This window comes from Varroa destructor, unplaced genomic scaffold (genome assembly GCF_002443255.2).
Source record: "Varroa destructor unplaced genomic scaffold, Vdes_3.0 BEIS01000005.1, whole genome shotgun sequence".
Taxonomy (NCBI): domain Eukaryota; kingdom Metazoa; phylum Arthropoda; class Arachnida; order Mesostigmata; family Varroidae; genus Varroa; species Varroa destructor.
This window is the reverse complement of record NW_019211458.1, coordinates 31,162,372-31,178,935: the sequence shown is the minus strand read 5'-3', so window position 1 is coordinate 31,178,935 and position 16,564 is coordinate 31,162,372. Positions and strand designations below refer to the sequence as shown.

The 16,564-nt window shown below is 45.1% G+C and overlaps 1 protein-coding gene and 1 long non-coding RNA gene across 9 annotated transcripts in view; both read right to left on the bottom strand.

Annotated features, from left to right (window-relative positions):
• The window catches only part of LOC111251532 (nucleolysin TIAR-like), a 249,310-nt gene that overhangs the window by 57,316 nt on the left and 175,430 nt on the right, over window positions 1-16,564 (bottom strand). The gene's annotated exons all lie outside the window — the stretch shown is intronic.
• Window positions 1-16,564, bottom strand: part of LOC147755558 (uncharacterized) — a 52,579-nt gene that overhangs the window by 35,722 nt on the left and 293 nt on the right. Inside the window, exons 1-2 of one of the 7 annotated variants that reach the window (XR_015328554.1) lie at window positions 8,471-16,562; window positions 451-8,289 (exon numbers count right to left, since the gene is read on the bottom strand). This is a non-coding gene — a long non-coding RNA (uncharacterized LOC147755558). Of the gene's footprint in view, window positions 1-450; window positions 16,563-16,564 lie in introns of those variants that run through there. The other 6 variants (XR_015328555.1, XR_015328557.1, XR_015328558.1 and 3 more) reach the window with 6 other exon arrangements.

Genomic DNA, 16,564 nt, shown 5'->3' with positions numbered 1-16,564 from the left:
CACCTGCTCCACATCACTATCCGTTAATATTATGCACGGGCCGTATGAAACATTAACTTACGCTGTATTTGATCACAGGCGGAGGGAACTTTTTGGTGAAAAGTTCAGAAGCAACAATGGCAGTACGTCTTTGTATCTGTGCAACTATTGTACTGTTTATTTACTTCAGTCGAGCTTCGTGTGTCCGCCTCGTGGAGTAAATGTCGTGCGACCCTGCCCGAGTTAACAACAATGCTATATATATAAACTGGATGTTCAAGCTGCAGGAGACAACAGACTTACGAGCAGTTGCTACTATTTGACATCGGAAATATAATTAGGTAACGTGTTGGAACTAGTTCATAATGAATTTATTCTGCTATTTAAACAAGCATATTTGTTTTGAAGTGCGGAGGGTACAAAAGAAAAGGTAAGTAATAGTGCAAGCAGGAAGCTTGATAAACGTACTCGTTCAGTTAATATTTCCCTGATTTATTTGTTGATTTGGAAACCTGCTTCATATGATGGTATATAAAACAATTTTCAAATACATACCGATGCTGCATTGCAGCAGGTTCTCTGTACTTAATATTTATTACATTTTTGTTGTGAAGAGTACAGACACTCGGTAATCGATCGGCTAGTGGTTTAGGCCTAACGCAAATCGAGGCGGGATCCTTTCTTCCTCTGCGTCACCATTCACACACGAAGACTTCGATGGCCTCTGCTACTAAAATTTTTTGTAAAGCATCAACAGAGCAGCCATAAATTGAGTGAAATGTCATTCAGTTTAGCAGAGTCTGAACTCTATTTTTGGGAGTCTAGATCTGCGGATCAGCTTTTCATACTTATTTCTATTACTTCAAATACTGGTTTTAGGAGACAAATACTAAACGGAGCCCATATGTTCAAGAGCAGTACCAACAAGAACTGGACTATTGGTCACCATTTACTGCTAAATCAAGCTCGCTCTCTGTTTAATTCGGTCCATACTTCCTTCCCAACCTATCGGCCCGCGTAGAAATATCCACACTTTTACAATGTATGTACATAGTATAAGATATTTAGTTTCTTCGCGCCATTGTCTAGATTTTGCGCGTTCATACAGCGTCAAGCACTTTACGTGTGTGTGTGCGTGCGTGCGTGCGTGCGTGTCGCCTATTTCTTAGCTGGCGACTCATTCGTTCACTGGCTTTTTGGGGTTCGGAAAATCCGCAAACTTCCTCCCGTTGCTTCGTAGCTGGCTGGTCCAATTTTCGTGGGAAGCGTTCGTTGTTAGCTGTAGAATAGACCGGAAGACGTGAAATAAATCGCTGCCACCATTTCTGATCGCACAGTGGCGACGGCGGGCAGCTGTTGCGCAGCACACGATTTGCCTCTGTTCTTGTGCCACTACCAGCAGCGGCAGGCCAGCTTTACGTCCTTACCGCTTAATACCGCTTGCTCCTATTGGGCCTTTCTCCTTGTGTTAGTCTGCCACCACTACCAGCTCCTTCTACTCTTCATCCTCCTTTTCATTGTTCCCCTCTCTCGTAAGTGCTATCGGCGGCAGATCGGCATTGAGCCTCCAAACCCGACTGACGCTGCTCCTGCCGCCTGCCGGCCGGACCGGACTATTTACGAAACCCCTTGCCGGGTTTTCAGCTCTTTGTCTTACTTTCTTCTATTCCTGCCTCTATTACACACAGATACACACACTTTAATTTTGATAGACGATCGTATGAGCCAGGAAGAAGGATAGAGGGGGAAGTCGAAGTAGGGGTGAGTGAGTGCGCAGGCGAAGAACGAACGACGGAGAGATAGATGTGGAGAAGGCGGCGAAAAGCATCTGAGAGCTTAAAAAAAAAAACTCTATTCTTAACTAAGCAAAAAGTCATTTTCATAATTTACCTGCTAAATTAATCTATCGTTCCACTGCTATGATTTGTCTTTATCGCGTCGTCGGTATCGAATTCGATGGCCAATTTTCATGACCCGCTGTCCAGTGAACTACGACGCTGCAAATATAGTAACGTTCATGATGGCATTTGCAACCGGTTCAGAAGACATTAGAATGTATGTTTGTATGTGTAAGGTATGTTGGCTAGGAAACGAAGATTTTTTGGGGAAAGGGGGGATGCCAAGGAAAACGAGTGAAATAAAACAAAGGGAAGATAGACAAATACGTCTGCTCATACATGATAAGAAAAAAAATAATGTGAAAATATCTATGCGTGTTGGTTAGATTGTCATGTTGGATAAACAAAATATGGGCATGACGTGACATGTGTCCAATTCGATGTTACACAGTGGCTCACGTTCTTTGAATAACTGTGTTGGTCTTCCATTTTTAATCCCTGAACAAGTAGAAAATACTGCAGTTATAACCCTACACGCATGTGTGATTAAATGGCGAAAGTAGACGGGTAGGTATTGTAGGAACTACCAGACGGGCATATAACTAAGAGCTTAACGCAATTCTGAGTGAGGAAGACATCGTTTCTGTAAGCAGGTAGCACGCTACCAACCAAGTTTAATTTGAATACATATTATTTTTTGTCACGAAGTGATTCAGTTCACGCAAAGCTTGCGATATATTTGCATTGTATTTGCTAGTCAACTATAACAAAAAAATGCTGGCGCAGACTCGGCTTTTCTATGAAAGCTTCAAACCTTCATTTACGTTTCCCTGTACAATGATTCCACCGTGGTTTTCGCAATTATACAGTGTCTTAAATGATAGTAAAGCTCTACACGAAACGTTTTCGAACGAGCGGTGTGACCCCCTAAAAGCTAAGAAGCCATACAGAAACTGGAGATTGACAACGGACAATTTATATGCTGTGATAGAGTGAAATGGTAGTTGGCGTAGGCGCTTTAAGCTGTTCCAGGTCACGCCATCTGAAGAACGCAAGCTTGCTAAGAAATGATGCCGATCATTTTATGTATTCAGTGAGAAAATCATTATTAATTTAAATCACTTTATCTGTAAAACAACAGAAGTTGATCGCTTCTAGAAAAGAGTTGAGCAACTTTGGATAAAGTTCAAATGAGTATTTCTTCGACAGACTGAAAGATACCGACGAAAATATGAAAACGTACCGGATGATTGAAGCTTTTAAACAGCAGTGTAGAGAGTTGTATCACGTCCTAGCAAAAAAAAAAACAAATCTGCTAATGCGCATGTGGCGCTAAAGCTATCTGAAGATGACGGATCATTATCACAAGGTGTCGTTGATAACAATTGACTTTGTTGTTCGATCTATTGCAGAAGGAACAGTATTTAATGATCTAGCACTCTGTATAATGTTTGATGAAGTATCGCGTACTAAAAATCTAGTGAGTTTTCTTATAAGGGGCTTTTTGAGTCCTCGCAATAGTGTAGGAACGCAGTACCCAATGTAAAATTCATAACACGTAGACCGCGCTCTAGAAGATTTTTTTCTATCCTTACATAGACCTACATTAATCGAGCACAGTTTTTAAACATACATACTTGGCTATAGTTCCTTAGAAAAAAAATGTCAATATTTATTTCTCTTCGCAGGTGTACATTACGTTTTTTGCCGCACACTTCCAGCCGATGAACTCGACATCCAGCCAGAACTTCGCACAACGCTGTTACAACTGCAAGTAGCTCAATGTCAGGGCCAATAGTACCCACCGCTATAATCTTGTCCAACCCGACGTCTCTCTTGCGTTGCAAGCTAAGAGGCAAAACGAATGAGCAGATGCAGTAGGAGGGCTGAGTGCAGCCAATACCGACCCAGAATAGTCTCGCCTCATAGGACTAGCCTCCAGATATTCGTCCTGCCAAACTACTTTCTGCCAGTTCTAGTCAGCTAATCCTTTGAGCAAGTAAGCGTGCGTGTGAATCTGTTTCTATATCCTTTAGCGCCTAGCGAAGAAAGCCCAGCTGTACTACCTGCTTGTGTACGGTTTACAGTTCAGGGGCAAAAAAGCATTCACGCCCTCGTTTTCCTCGTGGTCGATCGGTGGATCTGTTGAGCAAAGCTCTGATTCATTTTAGAACCAACTCCCTAAGAATCGCTCAGTGAAACCCGCCAACATCGACAGTGGGTGGGACAGGCCAAAAGAGGACGGTTCGCGTTCTTGAAATAAGGCAAGCCCGTGACGGACTATGCAGTTTGGCTGACCAAATATTTAGGCAGTCAGATCCAAGTTCTATTGTTACTGCTGTTATATTACATGAAATTCCTTGACACAGTCTCATTTCTTTTTCTACTCCTAGGTTTGGTTTCTGGTCCTTTTCGTCGCTTCTGCCTAGATCTTCTTCAGTACGCTTGGCCCTTATATGTCAACAGCGTTTTAGCCTTTCATTGTCTAACACCGCTGTACAGATACTGCAGCAGCCTTTACGCTACCAAGTATCGCAGCACTTCGGTACGGTACTACATCGTAAACTTCTAGGAGTTCCCGCCTGGTGAAGACTCGAAACGTTCAAAGCGCCGCTGGTCATTGCTGACCGGCGCTGACCGTGACTGACAAAAGAACGGCTTTTCGCAGAGCAGCGCCATTGCACTTGTGTGCCAGTTTGTTACTTCTGCGTCGTTGCGTCACTCTATAATACGAGAGAATATTCTAAATATGTATAGTGCCAGTCTCCGCGTCTTTCCAAAAACTATATGCTTATCGAATGAGGGTGTTTATAGGCGATAACTGTATTGTTTTCTGTGCGTTGCTGATACTGCCGTTATTATTGCACGTCACTGGCGTTTCCGGACTGTGTCGGTACTATTACGGTCGAAATTACCGCAGTGCTGATTTTAGTGCACTACCGCACCAAAAATGAGACACAAGTCTGTTTGAATTTTTTTTATACACCGTTCACTACGTTCTGCGTTTTTCTTCTAATGCAAATTGGAATGACGTTTACGAAGCTAAACCTCGGCATGTTGTGATGAAAGCGATATTTTCAATTGTCGTTTGCGCTCAGGAAGCAGTGACGCTGGTAATGGCAATAGAGTAAGGGACTATTTTCGATCGCTGGACGTTGAGGACAAAGATGGCTCGACGAAGTAGTAGTAGTAGTAGTAATAACTACAGCTGTAGGCGAAAAGAAAAGAAATACAGGCATCGTATACCGCTCTTTTGCGTGCTGTTGCGCTCTTTCATTGCCGACAGGTTGCGGTTGCGTTCCCGGTCCCGGTCCCGGTCCTTCTTTATTCAGTCTACGATTAGAAAAGGAAAAATCGTTCATTAGCAGAAAGATCTACCAAACCACCTAACCGTCTGCGTTCCTGCTGCTGTTGTATGTCGACCGGCTGATAGTGGCGGTCAAAGTGAATTAGAAGATTATCGTTGCTGGGGTAAAGAATGGGGCAAAATGGCAGGACAGTCGTGGTGGCGCTGCAGTTTCAGCTACGGCTACATTGGGCGATAGAAGAGACAAGTACAAGTTAGAAGTTGGATAGTGGCAAAGTTTACAAGCAGAACCCTGTACCGCGTTTGGCCGTTCGCCTCACTGGTTGACCGGCCTGGGCAGCGGCCCGCTAAATAGCTCTTTTCCCCTGGGTTAGTTGACTTGCGTAATTTGGTCTGCCATGATTTAAACGCTCAACGTCGACTGGGAAAAAGACAACGCCACGAGCGCGTTAGGCTTATTTTGTGGTACCGGCTGCGTCGGTCTCGCTGTAAAGGGGATATGAGGAAAGACGGGACGAAAATGGGGTGTAGCGACTTTAGCGAGAGGGGTATGGGGTATCCGTGAGTGAAAACAGCGGCGTAGAAACGGAAAATAAATATTTTGCCCTGTCCACTGCTACTACTTCCGCTTCTACTGCTGCGGAGATAAGAAACTCGGACTCGTTTAAAAGAAGCAAACCAGCACTGCGAAGCATCTGCCGCTGTGGTCGGTACGCAAACAGCCAGTAGGAAGTCAGATTATTAAGACAATGGTAGCCGGCAGCCGAACAAGCAAAAGTGAAGAAGTCCTTACCTGACTTAGCCATAACATCATCTGTCGTTTTCATCCTCTCTTTCCCACCCACAATCCCACCGAAATTAATAAAAAAACAGCCAGATATTTGCTGTTGACGCAGCCTACTGCTTTCTTCGTTATCACCACATGTAAATGATAGAACAAGTTTCAGACGAAAAGTTGGCGCCAAAAGGCCAGGACAAAAAATGGAGCCGTAGCAGCTGCTGGAGTTTCGGCAAAAGCAGTCAGTTACATAGATAATTCGTGTAAGATAAAACAAACAGGCTAGAGAGAAAGCATATAGCCACACAGAGAGACGGAAAAGATGACGAGTGAGACAGGCCGAGCGAAGAAATGAGATTTCTAGTTAAAATATTCATATGAAATGTTACATTAAGATCATTTTTCGATCTTCTTTAATTTACTATGCTAGGACTGTCTAGGAGTTGTCCAGTTGGCGGTGCGATAGCTTCCTTTGTTTTATAATAATTTCTATTTTTGATGTTAGTAAACCACCGCAAATTAATTATGGATCATTTAGCCATAGTAGATATAAAACGACTGTTACATTACCAAGCGAATATAGTATTAAGGACAATCATAGTACCTTTTATGACACGGGCATGTCGAAGACCAAATATTTATAGATCACATAAATGCTACCACTCCCCGCTGGCATTCGAATAAATGATTTCAATATAGTCGTATTGCAAGGACGTGGTGCAAAGGAGCCTAACTCTGGTAAAAAGGTTCATCTAATCGAACTAACTAGAGCAAACAAACTGTAGAAGAACTGTATTCAGTTTTTTTTTTTTTTTTTTTTTAAATTGGCCCACATAAAGAGAAGTTTCTAAATTCTTTTGATTATAACCAGATTATCCAGAATGTGTTTGAGTGCGTTTGAAATACTCTATATTACGGTAAAAAAATCGTCACCTTATTACTCCAACATCTTATTTCTATGACACATGAGGCAACTTCTTTGTTCGCCATGTGGTTGCCTAATACACCAAACAGCTTAGTATACATAGATCGTCCTAGCTTTATCTGTATCTCACTGGTTATTATTATTGTGAAGCGTCTGAAGTAGTGACAGTTGTGGCAGTCACTTCAATAGTGAGGGTACGCGGAGAGAGTTCGGTTCTCCGTTCAAGATACCTTCCAGACAGTCGAGTAGTATAGTGACTACGACCATGGCAATCCGTTCATCGCGCTCTATTATTCGTTCTCTGAAGTCGCTGCTTTCCATTTTGTCGTCTGTGCTACCCACATAAAGGGACTAGACCTTGTTCTCTGCGTTAGCCGCCGGTGCCGCTCCTACCGACTCTAAAGTCAAGCCAGTCCACTATCAATCGAAACATTCTCTGCGTGCGATTCAGTTGGGCGCTATGTTTTCTTCTAATAATGGAGGTAGCACTGCTGCTGCAACTTTTTCTACTCCGTTCCGTTCAATGAGGCGGGTAGAACGATATTCAGGGGGGAGTGGAGGTCAGATGAAGTTTCGCAGCCACCAGTTCGACCAAAACAGCTCTCCTCCTAGCCAAGACAGTCTGTGGATTCCTTTCCCCTATACTATGCAGTCGGAGGCTTTTCGCTGATCGCTGCCTGCTGCTCGTCAATCGACCTAACAGCAACGGCAGCAGGTCTTGCTTCGCTTGTTGGGCAGCTTCGGGATGAGCAGACGTGTGCACCCTCGCAAGGAGTTCGTTTTGCCCGCTTGCTTGCGTTCACTCAAATGGGGACTATCCGGGGTCAAGGGTCCCCGCTTGTTCGTCCTGGGTCCGCTCACCCTCTAACTCATTCCTGTTTCACACGGGTCGCATGCCATCGGTCTTCTCCATTCCTGTACTTTGGTTCGGCGGCTTCAGCACCCTCCTTCCCAACGCGACCTACTTCTTGCTTGGGCTTACTTCTGCTGCTCAGCCTTTCCCAATTGCTGTTTTCAACACCTCCATCTCAAACTCGAACGAGGACTCCCGTGGCAGGGGCTACGCAGGTTAAAGGGCTCTGAGATGGAGAGAGGATATTCCTTTCCTTCGAGCGCAGATCTTCTACGACGACTACATCGAATACCAGAGTTCTTTCCCAGAGGCGGCGGACAGTTTCGCGTCTTTTTTTGGCGGTACGACGTCGTTGAGGGTGTACGTTGCCTTCCGTTTTGCAAAGCTTGAGTCATCACGTGCATTAGAGGCTGTCTGTAGGTGGATCGTTGTGGATGTGTGTATGTGGATGAGCCCGCATTTCGCTCAATAGCTTCTCTTTGCGACGATGAGAACGAAAGAACGACCTCGACCAAGAACGCCTTCGTCCTTGTCGTATAACTGGATTTAGCTGCATCCATTATATCGTTCCTTATCCTTGGGCAGCGATGTATCTGTTCGATGGTTGAGCTACAAGGATAAACGCCACATAAGTGTGTTTGTCTGCCGCGGTCAGCGATAGTATGATTGCTAATTAAAAAAAAAAAAGTCCTATGTCACTTTTCAGCGTGATGAATACTGAGCTTGTCACAAATGAGATTCGAACGTGCTCATCAGCTCTAGCATTTTCATTTTTCAAATTTAACGCTACCTTTTTTGTCGTGTGTCGTTTAATCAAACCCATTAATACGATTTTTGGGTAATTTTTGCATATACTATAGTTTAGTAGTCGATATTCAGCAGCAGGTTGGTTTTACCCGTTTAGCAGGCAGCCTCGCATTATTGCAATCACACCCTCCTGAGCCCTGAATATATTGATCACCATCAACGCTACTCTATTAAGTGCGTTTTTAGCAGTTCATACATACTGGGCTGATTTATAACGAAGGAAGGAAAGAGCGAGTAATGGGGAAGTCAGGACACACCGCGTGCGCAGCCAAGCAGAATCTGGCCTTAGCAACACCGCTACAGCCATTCCTACATTGGCAGCAAAAGCGGCGGCAATACGCGTACAATGGGTCAGATGCTGCGCAGTATGAGTAAGTCAAGCAGCCAAAAATCAGTGATACGGGGTAAAGCTAAGCAGAGAGACAACAGAGGACGGCAGTGTAAAAAAGACGTACTAAAGGGAAAATGGCCAAGAACTATGGGGTAAAGAAGGGTGAAAGGGCGGGGTAATAGGGGCAATAATCGAAGATGAACTTTGAACAATAGTGGCTGAAAGCTGCTCCTTCGTCTTCGCTGCTCATGCGATGAGTGAATGCTGTTTGCAACCGAACGTTTGACGTTCGAATACGGGAGGGAAGTTTGTGGCCAGCAGGCCACTGCCCGAGAGGAGGCAGGACCGAAGGTTCACAGTTGCTCCCCGGTTGACAATTGCTGAGTCTGGTGGCAACCCCAATGATCACAGGCAACGGAGTCGCTTTGACGGCTGTAGCCGCTCCCGTTTCCTTCTCGCGCAGGAAGAACAAAAATGCCGAATGGGGAAGAGGCCGCGATTGAAGAAAAGAGACATCGTAGAAACGAAAGAAGCAGCAGCAGCCGTTTCGCTACTGGTGGCAGGCCGATTCGTCGAAAGATTGCGAGGAGCAGACCTTCGGATCGCCTGGTGTCACTGCAAGACCTCGCCGATGACGGTAGACGGAACAGACGAGGAATGAGGGCTAGCGAAAATGATGAATGGAATGTATTCTAGTCCGTTGGCCCACGGCTACTTTAATGGCAAAGAAGAGCCGGGCTAGAGTTTACTCCTACTGACATCGCATGCAGCCAGGAAGGTAGACAACTCCCGAATTCTTCGAACGCCTTACTTTCATTTCTGCCTTCGTTTTCCCTTTACCCTCCGTGGTAACATCCATTGACTGCCAACTGTTACCTGCCGCCATTGGCCGCATATCTGGCTTGTCTGCTGCTTTGTGCATCCACTAATATTCCCGACACTGTAAACCTTCAATGATCTCTTTTATTAGAGCCGATCTATATATAGACAGATAATGGTACTGTCCGCTTTTGTTCGTTCGTTTTTATAAAACTGTCATATCTAGGGTAGCTATAAAGTGAATGAAAGGGTTGAGTGTGCATCGTGTGACCTTGACATAACGACTATTTGAGCTCTTGCTTCCACGACCATCATTTTTTGTAACTATTATATACTCTTCGGGTTTATTTATGGGTCAGGTACGAAGCCTGACAGACTTGAAGTACAGAATTCTACCTGTGAGTACCAGCTGGAAGTAAGAGGGTACCTGATGCTTCAGGTAGTCTGGCAAGATGACGTTGTCCAGCGTCTTAAACTCTGCTGTGGCTCCACAGTACATGTTGCGTGAAAAACGAACACTTTCTGGAAATTAACAAATAAGTTCTGAGGATTTTTCCGACTTTAAGACATACGTTATTTCATGCTGAAAGCCAGCTGTTTGAAGTTCCCCTTTAAGGCAGTACCGGGCGTAAAACTCAAGACATTGAGGTTCCATACTTCAAATGTGGTAGAATCCACCATCTAATCGATAGTATGTCATCCCATATGCACTGTACTAGACCCATACAGTCAGAGCCTATTCCCTTGTACGTTTATCAGTTCCGCCCACTCTAACGGCCTGGCCAACAGAAGATGGTAGATGCGTATCTTCAATGTGTTCTGGATGTTAGTATCCCATACATCTACAGTAGAACAGTGTATGAGAACTGTAACACCTCCCAGCGCAGTGTCCTATTTTGTACCGCATGCCCGTCGTGCGCCTTCAGGAATGTGTCTGGCTATCCGCTAGAGTTTGACGGCAGTTCTTCCACCGCGTTTTTTTCTGTAAGAAGCCTCGTAGCAACAGTAGTAACAGCTATCATGGCGGTTGTTGTACGAGTCACAATAGTTGTGACAGCAGAAACACTAGTATCAGCATGGGTTGTTCCCGAAAACGGACTGCCATACGGGTACTACCGGTATCCGTTGAATTAGCTTGCTTTCCCTGTGTAATATGTATCTAGACCATAAGACGATGGGATGACTGGTCTTGCGCTACTTTCACTCCAGATACGTTATCCTGCTTATAATGATGGACACTAATGGTATCGGCAGTCCAGTCATTCCGGGCGGCCGGGCCGCGGCACAAGACTTGCTGGGTTCTCCGGGCTCCTCGGACATCCTCGTTTGTGCCAGGGGCAGTTTTGCCTATAGGTCCATATGTGTGAGAATGTGAAAATTGTCAACGAGCGGCACAGTGTTGTTGGAACGACGTCGAGAAACCAGCGATTATAGCGTCTATAGTTACTGTAAACTGCTTTTCCTTTTTGGGATAAAAGAAGAAGAAGAAGAAAAAAAGCAGAATACGACGACAAAAACGACGTCGTCGACAGCCAATGCAAAAAAAAGAAAAACGCAGCGGCGACCAAGCCCGACCCACATCTATCGTTTGGGTCCGCTTCGCCTTTCCTCTATTCGCCGCCACCGCTTTAGTTGTCCCGGTGTTCGCGCCGCTGGCAATAACGGCTGAGTACAGTAGCTACAACGGCACCAACGTCGGCCCTAATAAGAGCAAACGGTTACTACACAAAACGTTTAAAATAGGTCTTGAATAGACGGCCGAGCTGGCCATGGCGACTGCTCGCCTCGTTCCTGCGCTAGCTAGGGAAAGAATAGGCGAAAAGACCGGCAACAGCAAGCGGTGCAGGCAGCGTCTGCAGCACTAGCTACAGGAGCAACGGCGAGGGTAGCATCAATAGCAGACCGAAGCAATGGCTGTTCACTGTTGTGTATTTTTTAGCGGAAGCAGAGCCACAAAAAGTAAAATACCGAAATGGGTGCATGGGCCACGAGCCGGTACGAGCTGGTTGCCGTCGCCACCAGTTCGGTTAGTTTGGATTGGTCTTGGTCGTCATCTCCTCTATCCCACCGCTTTCGGTCTCTAACCTTAGCATGTTTCTACTTCTAATGCTGCTGCTGCTGCTGCTTCTCGTCAATGCCTTTACTGGGACCGCTGAACTGATAGTCAGCGATGGTCTCGCAGGGGATAGTCCCGTTAGAATCGCTATTGCTACTTCTTCCTTCGCGATCGCCGCAGCCGCCGCTGGCTGACAAGTTTTATAAGTTTCGTGCTTTTTGAAAGGATTGCCGTCTTGGCTACGGTTGCGGCTGCTTCTTTTCTTGCTATCGTTGGTGTTGTCGCTACAAGGGTTGCCACTCCTTTTTCTGCTGCTATCACCAGCATCAGCACGACAAGCCCAACTAGAACCAGGACCAGCACCCGTTTAGGTCCCATACTGCCCCTAGCTTCCTCCCCTTTTACTGCGGTCCGTTCGCTTCTCCGTCGACCGGTCTGCCTGCCTCGCGACCCTTGCCCAAACAACTCAAATGCATAAAAATGAAGGCGTCGTAGGCAAAAGTACCGGCTAAGGCCAACAGAGAGGAGACTAGCTCGTTTTGTTCCCTGAGACCAAAAAAGCCAGCAGCATCAGCTCTATTTGAGGGCTGACCTAGAGACTAGTAGTAGTATACGCCGTAGTGAGAAAAAGAGGAAGCAAGCTAACACGAAAAAGAAGTGAAAAGAAGCGATGGTTCGTCATTCGTTCGAAAAGACGACAATGACGGCGGCAAGGACGAGCGGACACAATGGCCAAGAAGAAAAAAAAACGAAATTTCTCTTGGAGCTGGAGGAAATGAACGAAGTAAAATCACGAAGAAAAATAAAACTAGGAACACGGTGAAGACGAGAAAAATAGACGAATAAGCAGGCATAACACCAGTACGAGAAGGTAGAAAAGGGGCATCTATTGAAATGTTCGTCAGCGTTCATCCACGCGTCGCTCGATGGTGAATTCCCCGACAGCTTGAACTAATGTGATCCTGTCTCAACTCTAACTGCCGGTGCGCGATTCTACGAGTCAGTCATCGTAAAGCAGCCATGGCCTGTAAGGGCACATAGGTTAGCCTTTTGTGGGAAACTCTTAGGTTAGTTTGTCGTACAGTCAGTTTTCGTCTGTACAGAAGACAGCTGGAATGGAATGGGGTGGCTGTACAGCCAAAAGCCGATCACTCGTTATCTTCATTTGTTCGTAAGACTTTGTGCAGTTTCGTGGGGTCGCAACTCATCGTTTTCACTGCCATACACAAGTCCTGTTTCGTTCGGTTCAAGGCGGGGCTGATGATGGTGGCAATAGTGTTGCAATAGTTGACAATGTCATGTGCTGCTAGACGCTAAGTACTCTCATAGCCTCTCCCGCCTTGCTTGCGCACAATAAGCTTATTCCTCGTTTGCCCCACGGCTCAGTTCGCGCTTGCTCTGTCTCGTCATTCTTTGATTCCTTCACTGATTCTGTCCGAGGGCAGACAGACCATCTCCGTCCTGGAGACCATTAGCGCTATTAAGAACATTTGTTTTTGTCCTTACGTCGCCGTCGCTGTGTCCGTCGGTCTCAAATCGAGTGGGGCGAAACCTAAGCGAGCTCTTGGCCGGCGCCATGCTGGGTCGTGTTTCGTTTGCTGCTGTCCCCCACTAGATAACGGCGGAGACGAAGAGCACGATCTTATATTCGTTGTGTTTTTTCTCCTTAACATTAATCCTCAAGCTTCGACTCTTTGTTGAACATTGGCACTCCAGACAGAGAAACAGCTAAGACGAGCTACCCGAGAATAGGAAGCAAGATAGATATATTTATATACATATATTCAGTAATGTGCGCGGGAAAGTGATCGGTAAACACTTTTCGACTTCCTTTACTCCTTTTATAAGTCGCATTTCATTGGAGAAGTTGAGGCGATCACACAAAGTGATGGCAAAACATCTAAGGAACATAGCGCCTGAGCCAATTTTTTTCTTTAAAAAGGCCGTTCAACCAATGCTTAAGACAGAGTAAGTGCGTAATTATAACGACCAGAATAGGGATAAATTATAACAATGAGCCCTGTTATTCGAGATAAGGGCGCCAAAGAGACTGAGGTTGGATTATACTAGGCGCGTCGTAATTATCGAGGATTGGAATGATTTAATTAATTTTAAATTAATTTTATTAACAATGAAATATGAAAACATTAACGCTGTCTAATCTGGTAATCTTAAGGAACACATGACTCTTGATTAATTGTGCGCTGCAACACGATACTATCGGTACCGATGCACAACGGGAGACCTCGTGCGAGATCAGCGACCTTACTTGCGTCCTTGAGACTAGGAAGAACACTGCGAATTAGCGGACGCCTTTCCAAGCTTCGAGAGATCTAGCAACAAGTAAACAAAAATAACATGATATTCAATCTTCATCTAAGAGTTGGTTAGGAAGCACTCATGATTTGAGCCTTGCCAGGGTCACATGAGCCTTGCCAGCATCGATTAGAAAATCACCAAATGTAGATGCTAAATAAACGTAGATGAAATAGAACGCCATCTTTTACAGTAAATTACTGCAAAGTACCGAATAGACTTTCAGCCAAAGACCGGCAATATAATATATAACACCAGTATAAATACCAATTTCATCAAGCCGTCGACTACAACGCAGTTTTGTTACACAGCTTATGCACTCAGCATTGAACAATAGGACCCGAAGATTTAAAAGTACGATCTGGATAAATTATATGCCTTCGGTATAAGGAGTACAGGTCCATTAGAGCCATTGATGGCTGTAAGTATCCCGCAACGATAATTTCCAATACTTTCATGGTTCGGCTATATTTGTTGCCATTTCGTAGTCGGCTTATCGTTCAAAAGAACATCCAATTATTTAAATTTTAACACTCGGTAAGTTTTGAACGTTCTGTATCTTCTTAATACGTTGAAGCGAAAGCGACCTTTTATTCCGGTTCGAGACCAATCATTCTCTTCGCATGCTCGTATACGTCTGTCGGGCTTGATGTATTGAGATCTTATCGTTTGGTTACATAGTGCTTTACCACTGTCCTCGGGCACAATGGCTGGCCTGTTAAAGAATGAAAAATGAAAACTAACGATGAGAACAGGGAACGCTCTTTTAACTTGGGATTAGACGCCGATTTAGGTTTTATGACTCTTTTTAGAGCTCTTCCATTAAGGTAGAAATGAATTTCTCCCCTCGACGGTAACTTCGTTGTGAGACGTTAGCGCGAAAACTGAAAGATAACATTTTTTTCGTTCGCGCCCGAAAACACGCACTCGCACAAGTACACGTTACAAGTTGTTTTGTCATCAATATTAACATGTGCAGTCAAGGAACTAAAACATACATGCTCCATAAATAGCACACACAAGGTGGAAATAACTGAAATATATGACCGCAAGCACATCTTTTCCTCACTTTTTCTCATCAGTCTTACTGTTCAGTTGTCTGGTACACAGAGACCCAGACACTTAAAAGACAAAGCCACAGAAAAGGACGGGACGAAAAGGACACCAGGAGGCAAGAGACAAGCAGGAACCGCAACAAAGACATAACTAACAGACAGAGCCTAAAACAGGACAAGCAGAGAAGAGTGGAGAAAAAAAGAGCTAGCTGTGCTGCTGTACCGCGGCGCAAGAAAGGCATCAGCTGAAGAAGGACTAAAGGCCTGAAGGGCAGGCCGTGTGCGGACTATAGAATGGAAAAAGATTCGACCTTGATAACTATAGGCATAGTAGCCATAGCGGCCTTCTAGCTTCAGCCGTTTGCTTCCTATCACTTGCGCTCTGCATAGCCTACAATTAATCACTTCAGCATAGAAGAGGGCCACTTCGTATGGTTCGTGTGACCGTCGATCCGATGTTTTCTCTTTGCTACGGTGAGAAGCAGAATTACCCGCAGCAGCAGCGACAAATAACGTCACGGCCAACGTCAAAAAGTAACAAGAGAACAGCGAAAGCAAACAGCCTCTATGTATATCATGAGAACCAAGCCGCTGTGACACGAGACCGAAGAATGCACAATAATTAATTTAAGCAGCGTCAGATTCAACACAGTGAATTACACACTGACAGACACACATAATTATCTGCTACAAAAAGGTAAAATAAAATTAGTTATTTAATACTGTCTGCTTTCTATCAATCTGGTCTACCGTGTGGTCAACTTGTGTGAAACAGGAGCTACTCCACGTTGCTCTTTGGTTCTGACCTTCCTCTGCGTAGTTTCATCAACAATGAAAGTGCCCTATTATATATTCTGGAGCACGTCCATATCATACGCTGCTTTCGGCTTGATCTTCCCAATCCATAGCGAGGAACCTGCGGAATAAAAGATATCTGTACACCTCCTACCTCACTACGGCGTCATATCGATGTTCGCGCGAGTGTTAGTCCTCGCTCGTCACAAAAACAGATACATTTGACTCTATAAGCATTACGCAGGAATGACCTTGCCCTGCGTTGTACTACCAAGGCAAAAATTACAATGTATGCCTAGCCTCTCTACCAATGACGAAACTACGTTGGCCGCCACCCACGGGAACTAAATGGAGAAAAGGTATGTTGTCTTGTGCGTGAGGTCCGTCCATCCGATCCATGCACGGGAACACATTGGAGTACACACACATTTACACGTATAACAGAGAACTGGGCCGTGCAAGTCGAGAACAAACGGTAGAAAAATACAACGAGGGTCTGCGGCGCCACTGTTAATGTAGTGCGAGAGCAAGGGGGCGACACGTAGCCGGTAGGACTAGAAAACGGACTGGTGAACAACAGAGCGTTTCTAAGGAAGACCGCCTTGACGGCCGGCAGCGATAGAGTCGCGAGTTATCGCCGCTGTAACGGATGGTGGATGCCGAAACGGGAATTTGGCAGGGTAAAAAACGCTTGTCGACTAGGGA